Source organism: Acomys minous, assembly GCF_964271855.1.
Source record: "Acomys minous genome assembly, chromosome: 10".
In the NCBI taxonomy this organism is placed as follows: Eukaryota; Metazoa; Chordata; class Mammalia; order Rodentia; family Muridae; genus Acomys; species Acomys minous.
The window spans coordinates 121,205,030-121,230,388 of NC_140491.1; the positions used below are offsets into that span (position 1 = coordinate 121,205,030).

At 37.2% G+C, this 25,359-nt stretch overlaps 1 protein-coding gene across 1 annotated transcript in view; it reads right to left on the reverse strand.

The window, feature by feature from the left end:
* The window catches only part of LOC311607389 (uncharacterized protein), a gene marked incomplete at its 5' end in the record, with an annotated part of 53,991 nt that overhangs the window by 14,631 nt on the left and 14,001 nt on the right, over positions 1-25,359 (reverse strand). The gene's annotated exons all lie outside the window — the stretch shown is intronic.

Consider the following 25,359-nt stretch of genomic DNA (forward strand, 5'->3'; position numbering starts at 1 on the left):
TGGGCACAACTAATATAAAAGCATGCTTCAGGTGAGTGTTTGGACCCTAATCACAATATCCCATGAATTCTTCATTTTAATATTGGAGAAATCTTATGCCACATTTATTTTGAGAAGGAGTCAAACAAAATGCACTCTTTTGCTTTGAACTGGTATAAAAGATAAAGGAAAGAATAGAATGGATTTTTCAGTATTGTTTCCACATTATGTGATTAATTGGAATTTTAGCAAGAGAAATTTAGGTTGTTTTTTCCTGAAAAAAAATCATTTATTTCAGAAACCACATGGCTAGCTGAGACTAAATAAACTCAGCTGAGGGGTTGATATGTAAGATGTAGCTGAACTGAAAGGGCATCTTACTAATTATTCCATTATAATTATTTTCATTTCCATAGTCAAAGATAAGAAGGCGAGATCCAAGACGGCGGCGAGCAGTGTGGACCGTGTTTGAAAGCTCCAGTGAACAATTCAGGGAATTGCACAGATTTCTGAGCCAGGAACACCAAGGTCCCCACACCACGGCAGCAGAAGTGCTCCACGGTTCGGAGGGACCAGGGTGCAGAGGACCTGCTTGCCCCTGCACATGGGAGGAGCACGGACTTTCTCGGATCAGAGCAGCAGCGGCAGAAACAGCAGTGTCACCAGCGGCACCAGCAGCACCAGCGGCTCCAGCGGCATCAGCGCTGGTGGCTGAGGTTTGCAGCTCAGAGCCTTCCAGTGGAGGCGATTGGTGTGGTGGATGGTGGGAGTTGCTGTGGGAGAGGGGAGTCTGCACAGGATTTGGGTCGCGTGGTGCCTTGAGACCCAAACTGGACTCAGCAGACAGTTCAGCCCCAGAGTCCTGGGTTTGCTCAGTGAGCTGTGCCGTGGAGAAGCTGGCTCAGCTCAGCAAACAATTCTGCCTGAGGCACAGCTCCCCTGCTGTGACACAGGCTGGGCTGAGTGCTCACTTCCACCCTAGGCGCTTGCTCAGCGCAGTCGCAGTTCTGCTGTGATGCAAGCTGGGCGGAGTGCTCAGTTTCACCCTAGGCACTTGCTCAGCGCAGTCGCAGTTTCCCTGCTGTGATGCAGGCTGGGTGGAGCGCTCACTTCCACCCTAGGCACCAGCTCAGCACAGCTGCAATTTTCCTGCTGTGACACAAGCTGGGCAGAGCGCTCAGTTCTACCCTAGGTGCTTGCTCAGCGCAGTCGCACTTCTCCTGCTGTGGCAGACGGTTCAGGCCCTGAGAATCTACCTGAGCTCGACGCGTGGTTCAGGCCCAGTATCCCTGGCTGGACTTGGCAGGGGACTCAAAAGGCTGTGAATACCTTGGCCTCATCCAACACCCATTCAGAGACCCAGAACGATTGCAGAACCCACAACAAAGGGGAGCTGAGGATCACTGGCTGTGAGAGCCCAAAACGACAGGGCTAACGTCCTGCCATCCACACCAGTGAAGTATCAGGGCTTCCAGCCTACAGAAATCATGAGAAAACAAGTGAATCTATCATCAGACTCCCTCCACCCAACTCTGGAAGTTACCCAACAAAAACAGAGATGGCAATATGTCTAAAGGACAGTGTAAAAGCATACGCAAAAAAACCCAAAACAATATGGCGTCTCCAGTTTCCAGCTATCCCAAAGAAAACAACCCAGAGAACTCAAATACAATGGAAACACAAGAAAATGACCTCAAATCCTTGGTAATGAGGATGATAATGGAGGAAACAAATAAAATTCAAAATCAGATGTAGGAAGACACAGCCAAGCAGATGCGAGACATAAAAGAAGCACATAGAGTGGAACTGGAAAATTTTCAGGAAAATGTAAACAACCAGATGAAAGAAATCAAAAAATCTGTTCAAGATATGAAGATGAAAATGGATTCAATGATAAACACACAGACAAAAGACAAACGAGAACGTGAGACCTCAGAGAAGAAGGTGAATGACACAGTGCTGAGCTTTTCTAACAGAATCCAAGAGATGGAAGAACGAATCTCAAGTCTGGAAGATACAATCACAGATCTTGAAGCAACCATTAAAGAAAATGCCAAATCTGGAAAACTCCTGACACAAAACATCCAAGAAATTAAGGACACCATGAAAAGAAGAAATCTGAGGATAATAGGCATTGAAGAAAGAGAAGATATCAGACTCCAAGGCCCAGAAACTCTTCTCAACAAAATCATAGAACAAAATTTCACCAATCTAAAGAAAGAGATGCCTATAAACATACAAGAGGCATACAGAACACCAAATAGAATTGACCAGAAAAGAAAAACTGCCCATCACATAATAATCAAAACATACAGAACAAAGAAAAATATTAAAAGCTGCAAGGGAAAAGGGCCAAATAACGTTTAATGGCAAACCTATCAGAATTACACCTGACTTCTCAGCAGAAACCATCAAAGCCAGAAGGGCCTGGACAGAGATCCTGCAAACCCTAAGAGACCACAGATGCCAGGCCAGACTACTTTACCCAGCAAAACTATCAATAACCATTGGTGGAGAAAACAAAATATTCCATGACAAAACCAAATTCAAACAGTACCTATCCACAAATCCAGCTTTACAGAAGGTACTAGAAGGAAAACTCCATCCCAAAGGGTCAAGCTACAACCAAAACTACTCAGGAAATAGATAACTATATCATGGCAAAAATACAACCACACAAACGCTCGACTGGAACCAAAATCAAAATTAAGACTCTTAACAGTAACTGGTCATTAATATCTCTCAACATCAATGGTCTCAATTCTCCAATAAAAAGACACAGACTAACTGAATGGGTGCATAAACAGAATCCAACATTCTTCTGCATTCAGGAAACACATCTCACACGTAATGATAGGCATTATCTCAGGATAAAAGGTTGGAAAAAATATTCCAAGCAAATGGTCACAAGAAGCAAGCAGGCGTAGCCATTTTAATATCGAACAAAATAGACTTTCAACCAAGATTAATCAAAAGGGATGAGGACGGACACTTCATACTCATCAAAGGTAAAGTCAACCAAGATGACATCACAATTTTGAACATCTATGCTCCCAATACAAGGGCACCCACATTTGTAAAGGATCTGCTAAAAAGGCTTAAACCACACATCGATCCCCACACAATAATAGTGGGAGACTTCAAAACCCCACTCTCACTGAAGGACAAGTCATTGAAACAGAAACTAAGCCGAGAAATAACATCATTGACCAATGCCATGGGTCAAATGGATCTAACAGATATCTATAGAACCTTTCACACAAACAAGAAAGAATATACCTTCTTCTCTGCACCCCATGGAACCTTCTCCAAAATTGATCACATCATAGTTCACAAAGAAAGCCTCAACAGATACAAGAGGATTGAAATAATACCTTGTATCCTATCAGATCATCATGGGCTTAGGCTGCAATTCAACAACAAGAGAAATAACAAAAAGCCTACACGTATGTGGAAACTAAACAACTCTCTGCTAAATGACACCTGGGTCAGGGAAGAAATAAAGAAAGAAATCAAGGAGTTTCTGAAATTCAATGAAAATGAAGGAACAACATACCCAAATTTGTGGGATACATTGAAAGCAGTGCTAAGAGGAAAATTTATAGCACTAAGTTCCTTTTAAAAAAAAATTGGAAGCATCGCACATAAGCACCTTAACGACACAACTGGAAGCCCTAGAAAAAAAATTAGCAGAAACACCCAAAAGGAGTAGACGTCTGGAAATAATCAAACTCAGGGGTGAAATTAACAAATTAGAAACTAAGAAAACAGTCCAAAGAATCTACAAAACCAAGAGCTGGTTCTTTGAGAAAGTCAACAAGATAGACAGACCATTAGCCAAACTAACTAAAAGGCAGAGAGACAGTACTGAAATCAACAAAATCAGAAATGAAAAGGGAGACATAACAACAGACACTGAAGAAATACAAAGAATCATAAGATCCTACTTTGAAGGCATATATGCCACAAAATTTGAAAATCTAAGGGAAATGGATGATTTTCTTGATCAATTTCACTTGCCAAAGTTGAGTGAAGAACAGATAAACAAGCTAAATAGTCCCATTTCCCCTTAAGAAATTGAAGCAATCACTGATAGTCTCCCAACCTAAAAAAGCCCAGGGCCAGATGGTTTCAGTGCAGAATTCTACCAGACCTTCAAGGGCGAGCTAATACCGATACTCTTCAAGCTACTCCAAAAGATAGAAAGGGATGGAACATTACCAAATTCATTCTATGAGGCCATAGTCTCGTTGATACCTAAACCTCACAAAGACTCAACAAAGAAAGAGAATTTCAGACCAATTTCTCTTATGAACATCGATGCAAAAATACTAAATAAAATACTTGCAAAACGAATACAAGAGCACGTCAAAGATATCATCCATCATGACCAAGTAGGCTTCATTCCAGGCATGCAGGGATGGTTTAATATATGGAAATCCATCAATGTAATCCACCACATAAACAAACTGAAAATAAAAAACCACATGATCATCTCTTTAGATGCAGAGAAAGCATTTGATAAAATCCAACACCCATTCATGTTTAAAGTTTTAGAGAGATCGGGAATACAAGGCACTTTCCTCAACATAATGAAGGCTATATATAGGAAGCCAATAGCCAAAATCAAATTAAATGGTGAGATACTCAAGGAAATTCCTCTAAAATCAGGAACAAGACAAGGCTGCCCACTCTCTCAATATCTCTTCAATATAGTCCTCGAAGTTCTAGCCAGAGCAATAAGACAACAAAAGGAGATCAAGGGTATTCAAATGGGAAAGGAGGAAGTCAAATTATCCCTATTTGCAGATGATATGATAGTCTACATAAGTGACCCTCAAAATTCCACCAGAGAACTCCTACAGCTGATAAACACCTTCAGCAAATTGGCTGGATACAAAATTAACTCAAAAAAGTCTGTAGCCTTCCTATACACAAATGACAAGCTTGCAGAGGAAGAAATTAGGAAAACTACACCCTTCACATTAGCCACAAGCAATATAAAGTACTTAGGAGTTACTCTAACTAAGCAAGTGAAGGACTTGTTTGAAAAAAATTTCAAAACTCTAAAGAAAGAGATTGAAGATGACATGAGAAGATAGAATGATCTTCCTTGCTCATGGATCGGGAGAATTAACATAATAAAAATGGCCATCCTACCAAAAGCAATCTACAGATTCAATGCAATCCCTATCAAAATACCTACACAATTTTTTAAAGATATTGAAAGTTCAATTCTGAACTTCATATGGAAAAACAAAAAACCCAGAATAACTAAAACAATCTCGTACAATAAAAGGTGCTCCAGAGGAGTCTCCATACCTGATCTCAAACTGTACTATAAAGCAATAGTAATTAAAACAGCATGGTACTAGCACAGCAACAGGCTGGTTGATTGTGGAGAGCTGCGAGGTGCCGCGCCTTAACAAGGCGCAGGTTTCCGCCATCCCGTCCTTATATGGCAAAAGGCTGTGCAAGGGTAACTGGTGATCTGATGACTAGCAGTCCTGCTCTGACGCGGACCTATGAGGAGGTGGCACCTGGCATGAGCTGATTGGCCCCTGAGTTGTACTTAAGCTTGGCCCTTCCCTTCTTCAGGGCCATTCACACTGAGCTTAATCCTGAGTAAAGATCTCGAGAAGAAGTCTGGTTGTTGGCGTCTTATTTCCGCTGGACGGTGCGGCGCTGACAGTTGATCAGTGGAATCGAATCGAAGACCCAGATATGAATCCACACACATATGGTCACTTGATTTTCGACAAAGAAGCCAAATCCATTCGATGGAAAAGGGATAGCATCTTCAACAAATGGTGCTGGTCTAACTGGATGTCTATGTGTAAAAAAATGCAACTGGACCCATATTTGTCACCTTGTACAAAACTCAAATCCAAGTGGATTAAAGACCTCAACATAAAACCAGAGACACTAAGTCACTTAGAAGAAAAAGTGAGGAAGAGCCGGGAACATATTGGCACAGGAGACAACTTCCTGAACAGAACACCAACAGCCCAGACATTAATGTCAACAATTAATAAAAATGGGACCTCATGAGGCTGAGAAGCTTCTGTAAGGCAGGAGACACGGTAAAGAGAACAAAGCGACAGCCTACAAACTGGGAAAAGATCTTCACCAACCCTTCATCTGACAAAGGTCTAATATCCAAAATATATAAAGAACTCAAGAAATTAAACACCACCAAACCAAATAACCCAATTGAGAAATGGGGCTTGGAACTCAACAGAGAATTCTCAACAGAGGAATATCAAATGGCTGAGAAACACTTAAAGAAATGCTCAACCTCCTTAATCATCAGGGAAATGCAAATCAAAACAACTCTGAGATTCCATCTTACACTCATCAGAATGGCTAAGATCAAAAATTCAAGTGACACCACATGCTGGCGAGGATGTGGGGAGAGAGGAACACTCCTTCATTGCTGGTGGGAATGCAAACTAGTACAACCACTTTGAAAATCTATCTGGTGCTATCTCAGGAAAATGGGAATAGGGCTTCCTCAAGACCCAGCTATTCTACTCCTTGGAATATACCCAGAAGATGCTCCAGCACACAACAAGAAAATTTGCTCAACCATGTTCATAGCAGCCTTATTCATAATAGCCAGAACATGGAAACAGCCTAAGTGTCCCTCAATAGAAGAATGGATAAAGAAACTGTGGTACAGATACACTATGGAATACTATTCAGCTATTAAAAACAAGGAATTCCCGAAATTTGTGGATAAATGGATTGAGCTAGAAATGATCATAATGAGTGAGTTAACCAAGAAGCAGAAAGACTCAAATGGTATATACTCACTTATATCTGCATATGAGCCCAAGGGGCATGTCCCACGAAAGCCTTCACTTACCAGGAAACTGAGACAGAGGGGAGGACACTCTAGTGGGACTCTAGATGAGAGAAGCATGGGAGAATGGCAAAGTAGAAGGATCCAGAGGGTCCTAGAAGCCTACAAGTAGAACATTATGATAGGCAGATTTGGGCTCAGGGGTCCCGCTCAAACTAAGGCACCAGCCAAGGACAATACAGGTGGTAAATCTTAAACCCCTACCCAGATCTAGACAATGGACAGAACACTCTCCACAGTAGAGTGGAGAGTGGGATATTACTTTCTCACATACTCTGGTGCCTCACCTTTGACCATGTCCCCTGGAGAGGGAGACCTGGTGGCACTCAGAGGAAGGACAGCAGGTTACCAAGAAGAGACTTGATACCCTATGAACATATACAGGGGGAGGTAATCCCCCTCAGGAACAGTCATAGGGGAAGGGAATAAGGGGAAAATGGGAGGGAAGGAAGAATGGGAGGATACAAGGGATGGGATAACCATTGAGATGTAACAAGAATAAATTAATAAAGGAGAAAAAAAGATAATATGCACATGTTGAAGACAGTAAAAAAAAAAACAAAAAAAAACAAAGAAGGCTAAACACACACACACACACACACACACACACACACACACACACACACACAAACCGAAATGACTCCCTCCTTTTAAAATTGACCTTTTGGCTTTTTAAAAATATATTTTCCGAGACACTAGTCCAAGGGATATGTCCCATGAGAAACTTTACTTACCAGGAAAGTGAGTCAGCGGGGAGGACATCCTATTGAAACTTTAGGTGAGAGTAGCATGGAAGAATGGGGAAATAGAAGGATCCAGAGGGTCCTGGAAACCTACAAGAAGAACTTTATGACAGGCGGATCTGGGTCCTGGGGTCCTCCTCAAACTAAGGCACCAGCCAGGGAGAATATAGGCAGTAAACTTCAAACCCCTACCCAGACCTAGCCGATGAACAGGATATTCTCCATTGTTGAGTGGAGAGTGAGATCTGACTCTCACACAAACTCTGGTGCCCCTTTTCTGACTATGTCCCCTGAATAGGGAGGCCTGGAGGCACTCAGAGGAAGGATAGCAAGTTACCAAGAAGAGACTCGATAATCTTAGAGCATTTATAGGGGGAGGAGGTCTCCCTCAATCACAGACATAGGGGAGGGGAGAAGGGGGGAAGCGGGAGGGAGGGAGGAATAGGAGGATACAAGGGAAGGGCTAACAATTGAGGTGTAATATGAGCTCTAAACTTTTTTCATGATAGCTCCTTTCATAATAAATGATGTGGTTAGGATTTTTAAAACAGAAGGCTATTTCAGGTAAGCCTAACTTATGTTCCAAAACCCAAATCGCTTACAATTTATTGGATATGGATCTCCTTCTTAATAATTTGAATTAAAGGTTCTCCCCAATGTTTATAGTTGTTTAAAAAACGCTTCTTATATTTTCTGTCCTGATTCATTTTCACAATACTATTTCTATGGTAATGCACTTTGGTTTTCTAATGGACATAGATAGTTGAAGGCGAAGTAAGACAGTATCAAGAATTGAATATAAAATAGTTTCTGCCTCTTTAGAACATAGATAGAGAATCACTCTTTTAAAATAGATTCTAAGAAAAATTTAAATTAGAACTGGAGACAGAGTGAAATATGAAATCTATATCAGAGATTCTGCTGTATTGGAAAATATACTTAATATTTAATATTTAAATTAAAAGAAAATATTCTCTGTGTCTTAAATTTATAAACTATGTACATTATTGTTCTAGGCTACATTATTATTTTTCTTTAAAATTTTATGAATTAATTAAATTCTGCATTTTCTTGTGTGTATGAATACATACAAAGATGTGATACCTTAAGCCTATATAATATGAGGCTTGAGAGATTATTCAAAGATTAAGAGCATGTTCTGTTCTTACACAGGACTCCGGTTTGGTCTCTAGCACCTATGTGAGGCAGCTCACAACTGCCTTGACTCCAGCTTCAGGGGATTCTGATACCCCTGGACTCTCAGGTCACTGCACTCATGTACACAGAGGCACAGACTCGAACACATAGTAAAAAGTAAGATTCTTTAAAACTATATTCTAAAACCGTATAATATAACATAATAACATACTGTTTCATATGGCATCTTTTTGAGAACGTCAAAGAAGTAATTTCCATGTTTGCTCTCATGCTCGTTCTTGATGCTGTGTCCCCTTACATAAAACAGACCTTTCCTGTCATCATTCAGATGACATGAAAAGACAAAAATTCTTGCAACCTCCAGAAACTGTACTTTTTACTTTTAAATTATGATCCAAGTAAGATAGGATAATTAATAAAACCTTTAACCCCAATTTTCAGAAATTGAGACAGGAGGATTTCGGTGAATTCCAGGTCCTGGATTACAGACTGGCTCCTTTTGTCCAGAAAAATTGCACACACACGAACAAACAAATAACAATTGACAATTCATGAAATCAATAGTATTAAAGCAAACGAATAGCATTATAATTAATATACAGCTCTTAATATTTTTACATAAAATATTTTCTACTATTTCTCCATAATAAAACATATGTTTCTAATAGGTTGATGGATTGCTTACAAAAAAATCTGCTTTCCTGTATGCTTCAATAAAGCATGATATCCCATCCATTATATGATATTGAATACATAGAAAATTAAATAGGAACTATAGAAAAGTAAAATCGAACAGTAACTTGGTTCACACATCAAAGTGTTATAATTACCCAAATAATTTAAAAAGCATATGAAATCATCTCTTAAAAACCCATGTGACAAGATATTTCCCAAATCCTGGAGGACTAAGAATCAATCTCACAGGCTCACAAGCTCTGGGAGAAGCCTCTTTAAATTTCATTTGCAGTTATGCAGGAAACTTTGGCTCCTACATTGTAAGCCACAACTTTATCTTCTGAGAGAGGATTTTAAATTGTGATAAACTGGTTTAAATTTTGGGTATTGTGGTCAGGGTACTATGGTTAATGCTCTCGGACTTTTCATTTGTAGTTGTACTTTCTTCAGATAATTGCATAAGCTACGGAGCTCAAACTCCTCACCTTCATTGGAGATAGTATAACAAGGTCTCGGGATATAGACGCAAACAATATAGAGCATGTGGAGCCCGGATCACAGCACCTGAAATGTAATGAGTGGCAGGATCCCCAAAAACGGTATAGAGTGTGCAAAGCTCTTTCTCTCTCATTGCTTTTGTCCTCTCCTCTCTTCTTCTCTTCCTTTATTACTTTTTCCCTCATCTCTTTCTCCCAAGTAGCTATGTCTTGAATTATAAGTAATTTAAATATATCCACAGTCCTTCATCTTCACATTGAAACCAAGTCCATTAAAATTACATATGCGCCTTTGCCTGTTGTCTCTCAAATAGTGCTTGCTTTGTTCTTTCTAAACACATTCTTATTTCTATGTTGGTCTACAAACCATTCTGACATTTTTTTAATTGAATATTTTGGTGGTTGTTGTTGATTGCTGTTAGAACACCATAGTATGAACTGTTGCTTTACTATAAATCAGTGATTCTCAACCTATGGGTTGCAAACCCCTGGTAGTCAAATAACCCTTGCATAAGGTTTGCCTAAGACCATTGCAAAACAAATATTTACAGTTCAATTCATAACTGTAACAAAGCTATAGTTATGAAGTAGCAATGAAAATAATTTTATGGTTGGGGGTCACCATAATATGAGCAACTATATTAAATGGTTGAAGCATCAGAAATGTTGAGAACCACTAATATCAATGATTGATAGCAAACATAAAATATGATTTTTTTTCACAACTGCACATGGACACATAGCACAAAGAAGAATAATGAGGTTTAGAAATGATGAAAGGGGAGTGTTCTGACTTGTTATTAAGTTAAGTTCCCACTTCAGGACTTTTCAGGAAAAAGCAAGTAGTTGAGTCTCTGCATAATTTTAGTGCCTGTTGTCATTGTCACAGCTTGTTCTCTTATTAAAATAGCAACAACAACAAAAACAATAAAAAAAATTCAGGCATCTAATGAAAAAAGTAAGGGGAAACAAAAAAGTTGATTCTCTTACATTTTATAACTTGAGTAAGGCAGAGATGTTTAAGAAATCAATAAAACAACACTGAAGACAGTTGAAAAGGGTTGATAATCTAAATAGAATCTATTTCCCAGTAATGGAAAGAGGTTTGCTTAACTACATGCAAAGAAAGCCATTTGTTATGGAAGGTAAAATCCTACACAAAAGTATGATATATATAAAGAATAAACATAAAGGGTAATTTCAAATAAGATTTCAACTTATTGTTCTCATATGTAATGACTATTTGTTTGAAATACCTGATAGCTTATTTATTGATCTAAGTTTGGTTTGTTTAAATTATTTCTGTCTTTCTAAACAGGGTCTCATATGCACCGGGCTAGCCTTGAGCTCTTTATATAGCAAAGGATGACACTGAATCTCTGCCTTCCCTTTTTCATGCTCAGAGTGCTGAGATTGCAGGTACATGAGGTTTATCCAACTATACCCAGTTTGTATGGTGCTGGGGATCAGATCCAGAGGATTAGTAATGGTAGGTGAGCCCTCTACAAAAAGAGCTGCATCTCCACTCCTTAAAATCTCCTACATCTAAGGACAAACTGTGACTTGTCCCTTTGATAGATTTGAATTTTACGTAAACCTCACAATTTAAAAAGCAATTATGTTCAGGACTCTTCAGCAAAGGTAGGTACAGCTCTAAAATTTCTGTGGTACTTCAATAATAGTACCAAGATAGATATTTCTGCTAAAACTTATTTTGTGTGTTCTTGTCTAGATTATATATGTAAAATATCTATAAATAAATATTTGTTTTCAAATTTTACTGTTTACTCATTTAACACAGCATTAAAATGCTATATCTGATGACTTCCGATTCCTAGTGTTTCATTTGGAGTAACATGTGGTGGTAATTTGTAACATTCATATTTATTAAAATTCCCCATTTTTGAAAATTTTAGATACTTTTGATATTTTTTGGTACCACATCATATTACGGCCAAATTTCCTCATCTCTTCCTTTTCTAATAAAATTTAGGACTAGAAATACTAATACAAAAATATATGTATGGTTATAACTCTATAATCACTTACTATATATTGCCTAAAACTATTACTGGGATGAACTGATTTTATTGTAATTGATATAACTTCTAAATTGTGATTTTAAAAACACACATTTACTCTTATGATTACTTCAATTTTATCTCTCGGTGTGTATGCACTGTCATAAATCTTCATATGTTTCATTGTATCTTAGTTTTTATAATACGTCAATAGAAACTGTGTTTTTTTGTTTGGGTGTGATGGCACAAGCTTGTAATCCCAGTACTTGAGAGGAATGAACAGCAAGATCAAAAGTCCATGGCCAACCTTAGAGCATGGTGAGGTCAAACTCATGACCAGCCTGAGCCACAGGAGACATTATCTTAGTATCATCTTTAAAAGAATATTATTGTCCGTGTTTTATTATGGACCAAAATTTTTGGTGTGAAGTAGTTTGTCAATAACAATTTGCTATCATATATAAAGATTTTTCAGTTTTTCTGATAGTAGACATAATAATTTAGTTTTTAACTTAATATTTTATTTATTCAATTTAAGATTAACAGAAGTAGTAGAAAATAAATTCCAATATGTTAGTCATTTGGTTGCACTGATACTGTCATACTACATTTAGATAAGAATAGTACATTTCTTATCTAGAAAGATGATGATACATTATAAGATTTTTTAAGCTGCTTTTTCTTTATCTATAGTATTTGTATAGATACTGAGTTTATATTATAAATATTGGTGAGGAACAGATTTAAGACCACATGGAAATGATTGTTTTAAAGTATTAAACAATACTTTTTCATACGTTCATAAACATCTAAAATAGTTTTTATATAGTCTAAAGGGCAGTCATTAAAATTAACTAATTTTTTCTTTTAGTACAAATACATTACTATTTTATGCACAGATTTTAAGAAAAAACATATCTATGCACATGTACTACTATTCATATACCAAAATTTTAATGTATAGACACATGCATTTCATATGCAAGAAAGGAAATGAATATTTTGCAAGCTTTATATTTTTTAGAAAAATGAGCTCAAAGGCTAGTCTACTTATCTGGATAATTCATGAAAGAATTTCAGTAAATAAGGAAGTTGGCCTTTCAAAAGAATAAATTGTGACTAGAATTGTAAAGACAGGTTGTGAAGAGAAGCATTTTAACATTTTCAAATTTGTCTTCCACAAGCTTAAACAGATAAGCTGTTTACAAATATCTCCCATATACTAAACTCATACAGATTCTAAACCATTATAAGTCACAGAATTATATTTCCTAAAACCAAGGATCGTGCTATATTTTAGAAGGTTTTCAAAGGTCAAGACTCTATATTATAGTGCACTTGCTGTGTTTCTCCAGTGTATGTCTAGTTGGATGTAGCCAATTTACACAGAAGTGCTTGGCCATTGCCTTAAATTTTTATGTTTAATTTGACACATGTACAAAATGCATCTTGATCAAATCTACCTTTACTCACTTCAGATTCCCACAGACAACACCATCCCATCATCCTTCCAACGTCATGACTTCTTTTGCATTTTAATTAGGAATAGCTATCTTTGAACTATGTCAGTTATCATAATAACAGACATCACTTGTGTTAAGGTATGCTCACATTTTAAAATGCTGAATTAAAATTAACATCGAACTCTTTTAAATTGTTCACTGTGTATAAAATTAGATACTTCCTAAAGACATTTCTGTGTGCTAAACTATGAATTAATCAAATTTAAGTTTTAATTCATTCCAAACATCAAAGAAAATTTGAAATGCATCCAGGATTTCCATGTGCATTCTAAACTACATCTTACCACTTCCTCAATTGGTACAGTAGAGTGTTTGGATAGGTTCTGTCAGACATAATTAATCAATTGTGAGGTTTCTGTCCATAAGTGGAATATAGTTTTAAGATGTCTTCTAAAATTTCACACCAGAAAACCACTGGAGAATGAGAAAATCTGACACTTGAAAGATGAGCTGTTTCTGTCTTTACACCAAGAAGGTTATCTTCAACACTTATAATAAAAATGAGGCTATTTAGAATATTTGGTAATTTCTCTCCATCGCAGTTGTACCTGATAATCAACTGATCCTTTCAAAAATTATAATTTTCTAAACATCGATAGAATTAAACAATGTAAGTTTGTATATCAGTGCATAAACCTGTTAAAAGTACTGTAAGCTTGTTTTTCTCATAAACAACTTTTTCTCATAATTACAGATTTAAATGACAACAATTTGACTAGAGAAAAGGCTCAGTGCTAAAGTTTCTTCTGTCAAGACAAAGTTCAAAGACCAGAACCCACACAGTAGAGAAATAAATTAATTCTGCTAATTGTTCTGTGGCCTCTACACAAGACTATAGGACCTGAACACAAACACACACACACACACACACACACACACACACACACACACACACAAACACACACACACCACAAGGTACAGAAGCATCCATATACATACAAAAATAACTAAATACATATATAAATAAAAATTATATTAAACTTGTCTAGATAATCATGCCAAACCAGACAATTGTAACTGAGTTCATTCTCCTGGGACTTTCACAGAATGCAAACATTCAGAAAATAGTATTTGTTGTATTTTTGTTTGTCTACATTGCAACCATTGGAGGCAACATAATAATTGCAGTGACTATCCTCTGCACTCCTGCACTTCTTGGATCACCCATGTACTTCTTCTTGGCATTTTTGTCCTTCCTGGATGCATGCATTACTTCAGTCATTACACCAAAGATGATTGCTAACTCCCTGGATGACAGCAAAACCATCTCCTTTGAAGGCTGCATGACACAGATCTTTGCTGAACACTTCTTTGCTGCAGTGGAAGTGATTGTCCTAATAGCCATGGCCTATGACCGATATGTAGCTATTTGCAAGCCCTTACACTACTCTTCCATAATGAACTGGAGGCTCTGTGGCACTCTGGTGGGGGTAGCATGGACAGGGGGATTCCTGCATTCTATCATACAGATTATCTTTACTTTGCAGCTGCCCTTTTGTGGACCCAATGTCATTGATCACTTCATGTGTGACTTGTTCCCATTACTGGAGTTGGCGTGCACTAACACTTACGTTTATGGACTTCTAGTGTTTGCCAACAGTGGGTCTATCTGCATCATAATATTCTCTATGTTGCTTATCTCCTATGCTGCCATTTTATTCTCTCTAAGAAGACACAGTTCTGAAGGACGATGGAAAGCTCTCTCCACTTGTGGCTCACACATTGCTGTTGTGGTTTCATTCTTTGTTCCATGCATATTTATATACGCACGATCTACATCTGCATCCTCTTTTGAGAAAAAGGTGGCTGTATTTGATGCCATCATGACTCCATTGCTCAATCCTATAATTTACACTTTTAGAAATAAAGAAATGAAAAATGCCATTAGGAAAATGTGGAAACGATTCAGGGTGGTCTCTGATAAAATGTAAAGCTTTATACTTACAAACTTTAATGTACAGAACAAAGAAGTCAATATTTACTTCAACAAGTACTTCATGATTTGTTCATTATACAGAAAAAGAAGACACCATTCTGTAGAGAAATCATCAATACTGTAGACTGAAATACTATCTTTAACTGGAGATTAACCCTTGCATTATGAGCTGACTACTCACTTATGGTAGTTTGGATGAGATGTGCCCTTAAAGTGTTTGGCATTTGAATACTTAATCTTTAGTGGTGGCTGTTTCCAGAGATGTGGAGTTCCAGAAGACACTTTCAATTTGTTACCTCTCTCTGCTTCATGTTTGTGGTTTAAGATATAATCTCTCAGTTGCAGCAGCTACCTGCTGCTTGTTACATGTGTTCCCTAACCATGGGCTCTAACCCTCTGGTACCATATGCTCCAAATAACCTCTTTCTTATATAAGTTGCCTTGGTCATGATATTTTATCATAGCACTAGATAGTAACTAATACATCAGTATTACATACAAAAATCCATATTGGTTAATTTTATACTTTTGCAACTCAAATGGAATATTGGTATATATGTTACCTATTATAATATTTGCATGTAGCACTATGATTTTTAAAACTCTTGTTGAATTGAAAATGTATTAAAATTAGGAAATAAATGTACTGAAATAATGCCAATTGAAACTGTGCATTTATGTGACATTGTCATTATAAAAGGCCAAAACCCTGAAAGACAGAGAGGTGAGAACACTCAAGACTCAAAGAGTTGATGATCTTGTATCATTTGACTTAATTCATGAAGTGGGTCCAAAAATGTCATACAAAATATGGTAGGTATTTCTTGGATATTTTGACAGATAAAATATGATTAGCTCTGTCTACTAATGGATAAGCTTTTCTTGGGTCCTATAACTGTTGCATTCCCTATAACTATTGCATTCCAATCAGATATGAGTGCAGATTCTCTAGAGAAACATTCATGAACATCTCTATTCTCTAATAACCAAAAGCATCTTCAGAAATAACTTTACTAGGAACACCAAGCTCAAGATGTTGATGTATTTAGCACAATTTTTCATCTCCACAGAGAAGGAATAAAACCAATACTAACAAGTTAAAAGAACCTTGAAAACATATTGCATTTCACTTAATGATTGATTTTTATAGTTGTTTTAGATCTGTAAGATGGTTACTTTTTATGTTTCATATATAGAAAATAATTGTTGTACAAGATTTAGCATTCAAATTCTAAATAAAAATCTTTCACGTATTTCATTTCCATAGAATAGCTTACTTTACATTATCATTGCAAAAAAAAAATTTTGGCCATGCAGATCAACACCTGAGGCCAAAATGAAGCCTCTCTGTGCATTGACACTCGTACCTCTGCCAGTCTCGGAGCCATTCCCATGTGGTGGGATTAGGAATATACATTATGTTACCTGTTTGTTCTGCAGTTTTAATTCTTTACATCTCACTTGTAGCCCCCTCCCTGAATCCCTCCTCATCACCCCCCCCCCCAGTTCCTGCCACAAACAAAATTCTACCTAAAATTGGGCAGCTTAGATGCAGGCAGAGTCAAAGGCCAAACTCTGCCAAAACAGCGTAAGCAAGTCCTTAGTAGTTCCTGCCTTGCAAATAAGTCTGGCAGAGACCCTGGGCCAGAAGGATGAAGATGAGGTTCCAACATTATTGTGCTGGGTGACTGTTCAGGAAGCAAACTGTCTCAGTTATTTTGTTCACTTTGGAAGCTGCTAACCTACACTGCTGGTTCACTCAAGAATTTAAGTCTTATTCCTTCTTAAGTCTCTGAGGGGTGTTGAAGAACAAATAGTTTAGTTCTACAATCAAATTTGTTGGTTAGGGATAAGATTTTTTTACATCAAGATAAAGGAGTTAAGTTAATAGAGATGAGATAGGATAAATATTGAATTTCATCCAGAAATTTGGACCCAAGACAGGAAAGATGTTTACTTCAAGTTTGACAAATACAAATAGCCAAATCACTATGAATGTAACATTTATAGAACTCATGATTGTCACATGGTTCTCTATGCATTGTTTTATCATGAGTAATAAAATAAATGTATATGGAAAAAATAGATAAAATATTAGTGTTTTTTAAATTATGTAATTTCTAAATATATCTTTATTTTTGCTTTAATATCTTTTATTAAGTTAATACTATATTGTTTTTTGTGATTCCTTAATTTTTTAAATTATATTCATTTATTTAGCACATTCAAGCTACAGCTTTCAGGATGGTTGTCAGAAGGCAGCCTGTGGAAGTTAATTACTTCCTTCCACCATGTGAATCCTAAGAATCAATCTCAGTCACTGGGCCTGGTAGTAAGTACCTTTGCTCACTGAGAGAACTCACTCAAAAAGAGTGCTTAGCTTTTTTGAGACGAGTCTCTCTATAGTAAAGAGTTGGTCTCGAACTTTCGGGCTGATGTTGGACTGGCAATGATCCTCCTGTTTCAGCTCTCTAAGAGCTAGGAAAGCAGATGTGAGACACCAGCAAATTACTGGGAATTTTGTTGAGTCATTGAGTTTTGGCTTCTACTCAGGAGTTGACCTTTAATTTGATTGGTTTGGGCCAGCTGTGTTCTTTCCTGGGAAAAGCAAAGCCATGAAGTGATATAGACATAGTTTCTGGTCAACCTGACCTGGAAGCTGATTGGCTTCCCATGAGCTGTGGATTTTCCAGGAACTGCAGTTTCATTTCCTGGGGAATGGAAACTCAGGCCTGGTTAGCCTGGGCTGAATCTAAAACCTGCAATGAAGTCAGGCCTGACAAATTTATTCAAATTTGTCCTCCTCAGGGTAAGCATCAGCAGTTTTCTTTATTATTCTTTTACTGAATATTATGATTTCTTTTTCTTTATATGTAAGTATCAGAGTCCCCGTTGAAATTGTGTTAAAACAATAATATGTTTAAGTTTGAAATATGACAGAACAGAATTAACTTGTGCTGTTTGCAACATTGAAGCCAGAATAAGGTTTTATTTTGTAGTTTCTTTTAAGTGTTGCAAGCATAGTTCCATTAAGTAACTGGGTAAGCTATGCCAGCTATCCATTCCTCAAACTAATTCTCAGGGAAAAATTATCTACGTCACAATAAGAATTACTATTTAAAGAAGGAGGGTAGGATCAGGACCTCCTATGTGTAGACAAATGATAGATAGACGAGAAGTCAGAAAAATACCCAGCACTTCCGTACCTTTGCTATGCACTTGTTCCTATAAAATACACTTATTTTGTTCAGATATTTTGAAGCCAAATCTTAATTTCTCACATTCTTTCTGCTGAAAAAAATCAACACTTTCTTGTGTGTTTGGCATGCTTGTCTACTTTGACTCTACATGAAATATTAAGACAAACAATATTACACACACACACACCAAAAGTGAAGAAATGCAGCTAAAACTGGCAACTATTGGTTTGTTAAGTGGACTCCTTTTTAAAGTACTTCCTAAACACTCAGAAGATCTGCATAAGATTGAGCCTCTGCCTAATCCATTTTAGGGGTCCTATCTTCCTAAGCAACTTTTAATAGTTAACTGTTACTGGAGGAGTATGTCAGTTTCTTCAGGGTTGTAGTCACTGATAAATTGTCCTTGAATCTGTAATAAATTTCTACCCACTGTCTGGTAAGAAACTCTGATTATGCTCATTGAGTCACGGACAAAAAGATATGAGAAGAGGGAGATTGGTTGGTCAAAAGGATTTCACTGGGAGGGAAAAAGAGAAGAAAGTAGAGAATAGTGTGAAATAGACTAAACTTCATTATATAAATTTACGACACTGTCAAACAGTTGAAGCAAAATAAAGTTTAATGATATCTATTGATAATTGCTTGAATGTAATTATTTTCAGCCATATGTAAAAAGTTAAGAATAAAAAAGTTAAAATCAACAAAAATTGAAATGTAAAAGAATCTGTTTAAATTTGATTTCTCTTAGATGTATTGCTGCTGCACAGAGTAGAAGTAGGATCACTGTGTTAGCATTTGAGGCCAGGTGTTGCCAACCGAGTGAGTCTTGAGCTCTACCTTAGATCTTAAGACCTGGGCATGGGCATTTCAATATATAATCTGGTCTTTCATCAGGTTTTAATGAGGTAGTCACATGACTCAACAGACACTCCACCTTAGGCAGGCTAAGCTAATCACATTTTATCTGTAAACAATGTCAATAAATAACTCAGATTGTTTAATAGACAATGGGTGTTATTGTTAAGATTCTGCTTCAGCCCGCCTATCTGCCATGGGGGTGTGGCCCTGCCCAGTATATAAAAGGCCAGATCCACCTTGCCCCTCCCTCTTACCACCACCACCACCACCACACACACACACACACACACACACACACACACACACATACACACACCGTTCTCTCTCATCTTTCTCACCTTTCTCCCTCCTCCTCTCTTCCTCTGTCTCTTTCTGGGGTACCCCTTCCTTCTTCCTTCTCTCCTCATGCTCATATAATAAACCTCCATGTAATATCTGTTGCCTGTCATCTTATTTTCTTATTTTTTAAACATAAAGGTTAATATATATATATATATATATATATATCTCACACAACAGATCTGGTGTGAGAGGAGATTTATTGTAGGAAAGTGGGAAGAGGGAAAAAAAGAGAGGGTGCCTATAACAGAGATGATCAGAGAGAGATAGAGAGGGGGTGAGAAACAGAGAGAGAGAGAGAGAGAGAGAGAGAGAGAGAGAGAGAGAGAGGGAGGGAGGGAGAGGGAGAGGGAGAGGGAGAGAGAAGCCAAGAAAGGGAAACTGAGAGAGACCAGGAGAGAGATCAAAAGAGTGGGATGGCAACCAGGACCCTCATAATGGGCACACATCTGGTGTGCACCTTTAATGGGGAGGTGAAGATGTCAGAGGTTACTAGGTCCTTAGGGGCAGGCTACTGGGGCTGCCTAAGTGCTAAGAGTAATAAACTTAAATAAAAATCAAAAGATAGCAAGGCGTGTTGGTTGGTTTCTAATTATGCTGTATTGTTTGTTTCTGTAGAGTATGATGTCTCACAGTGCTCCATAGAGACTTCATCTCACACAGAATAGCTTGACATACTTCAAGTAAATATTTTTTCAATGAAAGTTTTATGAGACATAGTGTGAATGGAAAGCATTCTAATAGGTTAAATCTCAATAGACTTATCAAACTATAAAACTGAACTGACTCACGTGACAATACTGAATACTCAACAAAAATGAATGTGATTATGAGATAAATCACAGATCAGCTTCTTAGAATTTAATTATACATGGAATCAAGTTGACAGCCAACACTAACTATGGGACAGCCATTTGTAATTCTGGTTTCAAGGTACTTAACACATTCCTCTGACTTCAGTGAGTTCTAGACAAATAGCATATGTGCATACAAGCAGACAAAACATTCATACACATAATAATATAAATAAATATAAAAAATTTTAATTTGTTCATGTCATTGACTGAATATACTTCTGTCCTGAAAGATTCTCTGTTCAGTAAATTAGTCCATTATTTTTAAGTCCTGGGGTATTATTGTTCTCAGAAGATGATTGTGATAGCTATCCCTGATTGTCAATTTGACTGCATCTGAAATTAAGTAAAAATGAAGCACCTGGGTACACCTGTGAGGAATTTTCCGTAATTAAATCATTTGACATAGAAAGACCCACCTTAACTCTGGGCCACACGAATGACTAATGCAATGATAAATACAAAGCCCAAGTCTGGAAGAATATATCGCATGATGGTTGCTAATACAGCTCTTGATAGAATCCTTCCACAAGACTGAAACCTCATAGCATTAACCATTCCAGTCCATACTTCCTTCAGCATTCTTTTCTTCTGAGATCACATCAGAATGGTCCTGTTAAATACTACCTCAGGAGTTCTAGGGATATTTTGGTCTAATATACTAGTCTTCTACATTCAACCCAAAATCAATTCCAAATGCCTAAAAGAGCACATGGTTATGTTTATCAAAGCAAAAGCCGCACTCTTTATACCAATTTTCTGTATTTGTTACCTTTTCTATTCCTTCTTCTGCATCAGAATTCCAGATGACTATAACCTAATTAAGGAAATGTTTCACATGGCTCATCATTCAATAGTAAATGCACTATAATTGTGCATCTTAACAAGAGCTGAAAGTAGCAGATAATATTAAACTCACAGTCCAGAAGCATAATAATGAATATACTTTCTTATACCCAAGCTCAGGTGACTCTTCCATGTCAACAAATAAAGATAAACCTAATAGAGATAAATCCTTACAGGCATACTCAGAGGCTAACCTAATAAAAAAAATTCCTTACATGTACATCTATGGGCTTATTAACTTGATGCTTCCATATACCATCAAGTTAACTGTCGACACTATTACAGTATTTACTTGAGTTGCCTTACTATATTGAACAGTAATAGAGAGGGTAGACACTCTAGTTTTATTTCTGGATTTAGTGGGAATGCTTAAAGTTTTTCTCCCTTTAAGGACTTTGTTTTCAAGAATGCATAACGCTTTTGACTTTTGAGAAATTCTTCACTCTATAAACCATGCTAGCCTGGACTTGCATCAATTTCATCTAACATTCTGAGTAGTAGAATTAAAGACACAAATCAGTACATCAGGCTTTAGTCATATTTCTAAGCCAAAAAATAAAGATACTATAGAATGGAAAATTTTTCTCTTTCCATGTTTTGGGGGGGATGATATTAAAGCATGTTTACATGAGGGGACAAAGCATTGAGTCCACATCTTGAGGGAAAACTTGCACTTTCACATTAGACCCTACTCAGAGAAGGAACATATTAAACACTTTGGCACATTTAACAGTTTTTACACACATCTTCTTTTATTTTACTAACAAAGCACTGGAAATGTAGAACTTACATGATTCATAAAACAGCAGCAATAACAAAACTTGGAAATACTAGTTCTCAGAAACATGATTTCTAGAAGGAATGTATACAAGACACAGCCTTATTTTCTTTTAACTTAAATTTTATTTCTGTGTTCCAATACAAAATAATAAAATGGCATGAATTATACTCAGCAGCAGGTAATATTTACTAAGTAATGGTCAGCAACCAGATACTAACATTTCTGTATCCATGATAATCATTTTAAACCATTCTTGTCCTTTTTCTACCTGCTTTGTGTAGTGTTTGAATATTTGTTTCCGTTAAGAACAGAATAGAATAACTAGCCAACATCAATGTGTGAAAATGCATTTATAAAGAGTATTAGGTATAGTTTTAAACAGTTTAAAATTAGTATAAATGTTAAAAATCAAAACATAAAATTAAAAAGAGACAGAGGTACTTGCAATCAAGTGTTATGAGCAATAGTGTTTGAGGGGACAGCTAGCCCTCCTAAATCTAACATCCCACAGAATGTTACAATTTAAAACCACATCTCCTGTAGGCACATTTATGCACAACTTTAATCCCTGCACTCTATAAACAGAGGCAGACAGATCCCCTAGAATATGAACCCAGTTGGGTCTACATAGCTAGCCAGGGATATAGAGTGAAACCTTGTGTGAAAACTAAGCCCCGTCTTCACATATTGAATCTAAAAAATAATCCTCTGTATATTTCCAGTTTATGAAATCTCAAGTCACTAAGATATATATATATATATATATATGAGAGAGAGAGAGAGAGAGAGAGAGAGAGAGATTCCCTTGGAATATTTTTAATATATTTTTCTCCCAATTTAAAGATATTTATTTCACCCAGCAGTTTTTTTGCATTATAATTTTTTATTAATTCACTCACATTACATCTCAATTGTTATCCCATCCCATGTATTCTCCCATTTCTCCCTCCCTCCCGCTTTCACCCTATTCCCCTCACCTATAAAGTCTCTTCTTGGTAGTCTGCTATCCTTCCTCTGAGTGCCACTGGGCCTCCCCATCAAGGGCGCATGGTCAAATATGGGGCACCAGAGTTCATGTAAAAGTCAGTCGCCACTCTCCACTTAACTGTGGAGAATGTTCTGTTCCTTGGCTAGATCTGGGTAGTGGTTTGATGCTCACTGCACGTATTGTCCTTGGTTGGTGTCATAGTTTGAGCAGAACCCCTGGGGCCAGATCTGCCTATCATAGTGTTATTCTTGTAGGTTTCTAGGACCCTCTGGATCCTTCTATTTCCCCATTCTCCCATACTTCTCTCACCTATAGTTTCAATAGGATGTCCTCATCTCTATCCCACTTTCATGGTAAGTTTAGCCTTTCATGGGACATGCTCCTTGGGCTAGTGTCCAGTTATAAGTGAGCATATACTATTTGAGTTTTTCTGCTTCTGGGTTAACTCACTCATTATGATCATTTCTGGTTCAATCCATTTGTCAAAAATTTTTGGAAATTTCTTGTTTTTAATAGCTGAGTAGTATTCCGTAGTGTAAATATACCACAGTTTCTTTATCCATTCTTCTACTGAGGTACACTTAGGCTGTTTCCATGGTCTGGATATTATGAATAAGGCTGCTATGAACATGGTTAAGCATATGTCCTTGTTGTGTGCTGGTGCATCTTCTGGGTATATTCCAAGGAGTGGAAGAGCTGGGTCTTGAGGAAGCCCTATTCCCAGTTTTCTGAGATAGCGCCAGATAGATTTCCAAAGTGGCTGAATAGATCTGGGTAGGGGTTTAAAGTTTACAGCCTGTATTGTCCTTGGCTGGTGCCTTAGTTTGAGCGGGACCCCTGGGCCCAAATCTGCCTATCATAATGTTCTACTTGTAGGTTTCTAGGACCCTCTGTAGAGTGGAGAGTTGGATATGACTTTCTCACGTACTCTGGTGCCTCATTTTTGACCATTTTCCCTGGAGGGGGAGACCTAGTGGCACTCAGAGGAAGGACAGCAGGTTACCAAGAAGAGACTTGATACCCTATGAGCATATACAGGGGGAGGAAATCCCCCTTAGGAACTGTCATAGGGGAGGGGAATAAGGGGAAATGGGAGGGAGGGAAGAATGGGAGGAGACAAGGGATGGGATAACCATTGAGATGTAACAGGAACAAATTAATAAAATAATATATATCTTGGAAAAAAACAAAGTGGCTGTAGTAGTTTGCATTCCCACTAATAATGGAGGAGTGTTCCTTTTTCTCCACATCTTCACCAGCATGTGGTGTCGCTTGAATTTTTGATCTTAGCCATTCTGATGGGTGTAAGATGGAATCTCAGAGTTGTTTTGATTTGCATTTCCCTGATGATTAAGAATGTTGAGCATTTCTTTAAGTATATCTCAGCCATTCAATATTCCTCTGTTGAGAATTCTCTGTTTAGTTCCAAGCCCCATTTCTCAGTTGTTATTTGGTTTTGTGGTGTTTAATTTCTTGAGTTCTTTATGTGTTTTGGATATTAGACCTTTGTCCAATGTAGAGTTGGTAAAGATCTTTTCCCAGTCTGTAGGCTGTAGTTTTGTTCTGTCTTCTGCCTTACAGAAGCTTCTTAGCCTCATGAGGTCCCATTTATTAATTGTTGATGTTGAGACCTGGGCTGTTGGTGTTCTGTTCAAGAAGTTGTCCCCTGTACCAGTGTATTTCAGGCTCCTCTCCACTTTTTCTTCTAACTGATTTAGTGTCTCTGGTTTTATGTTGAGGTCTTTAATCCACTTGGACTCATCAACCAGTTTTTAATGAACATTCTGATAGCTAAATTTCTGTCAATAGTTCCTCAGATTTATGAGAATATAGAACTCAACTTACATTATTTTTCTATTATTTTTAATACTTTATTGTTTAAAAATATTTGCAAATAAATAAAAATATCCCACACCAAAATAATCAGATCCCCACATATATGCAACTCATGAGTTATGAAAAAGGATATAATGCTGAATATTTTTACTCCAAACATCTATTCATGGATAAGTGTATAACATATATTCAATACTGAAACAAAAAAAAATTTAATGTGAAGTTTTACAGCATCTTCTCTGAATGCCAATTTTAACAGC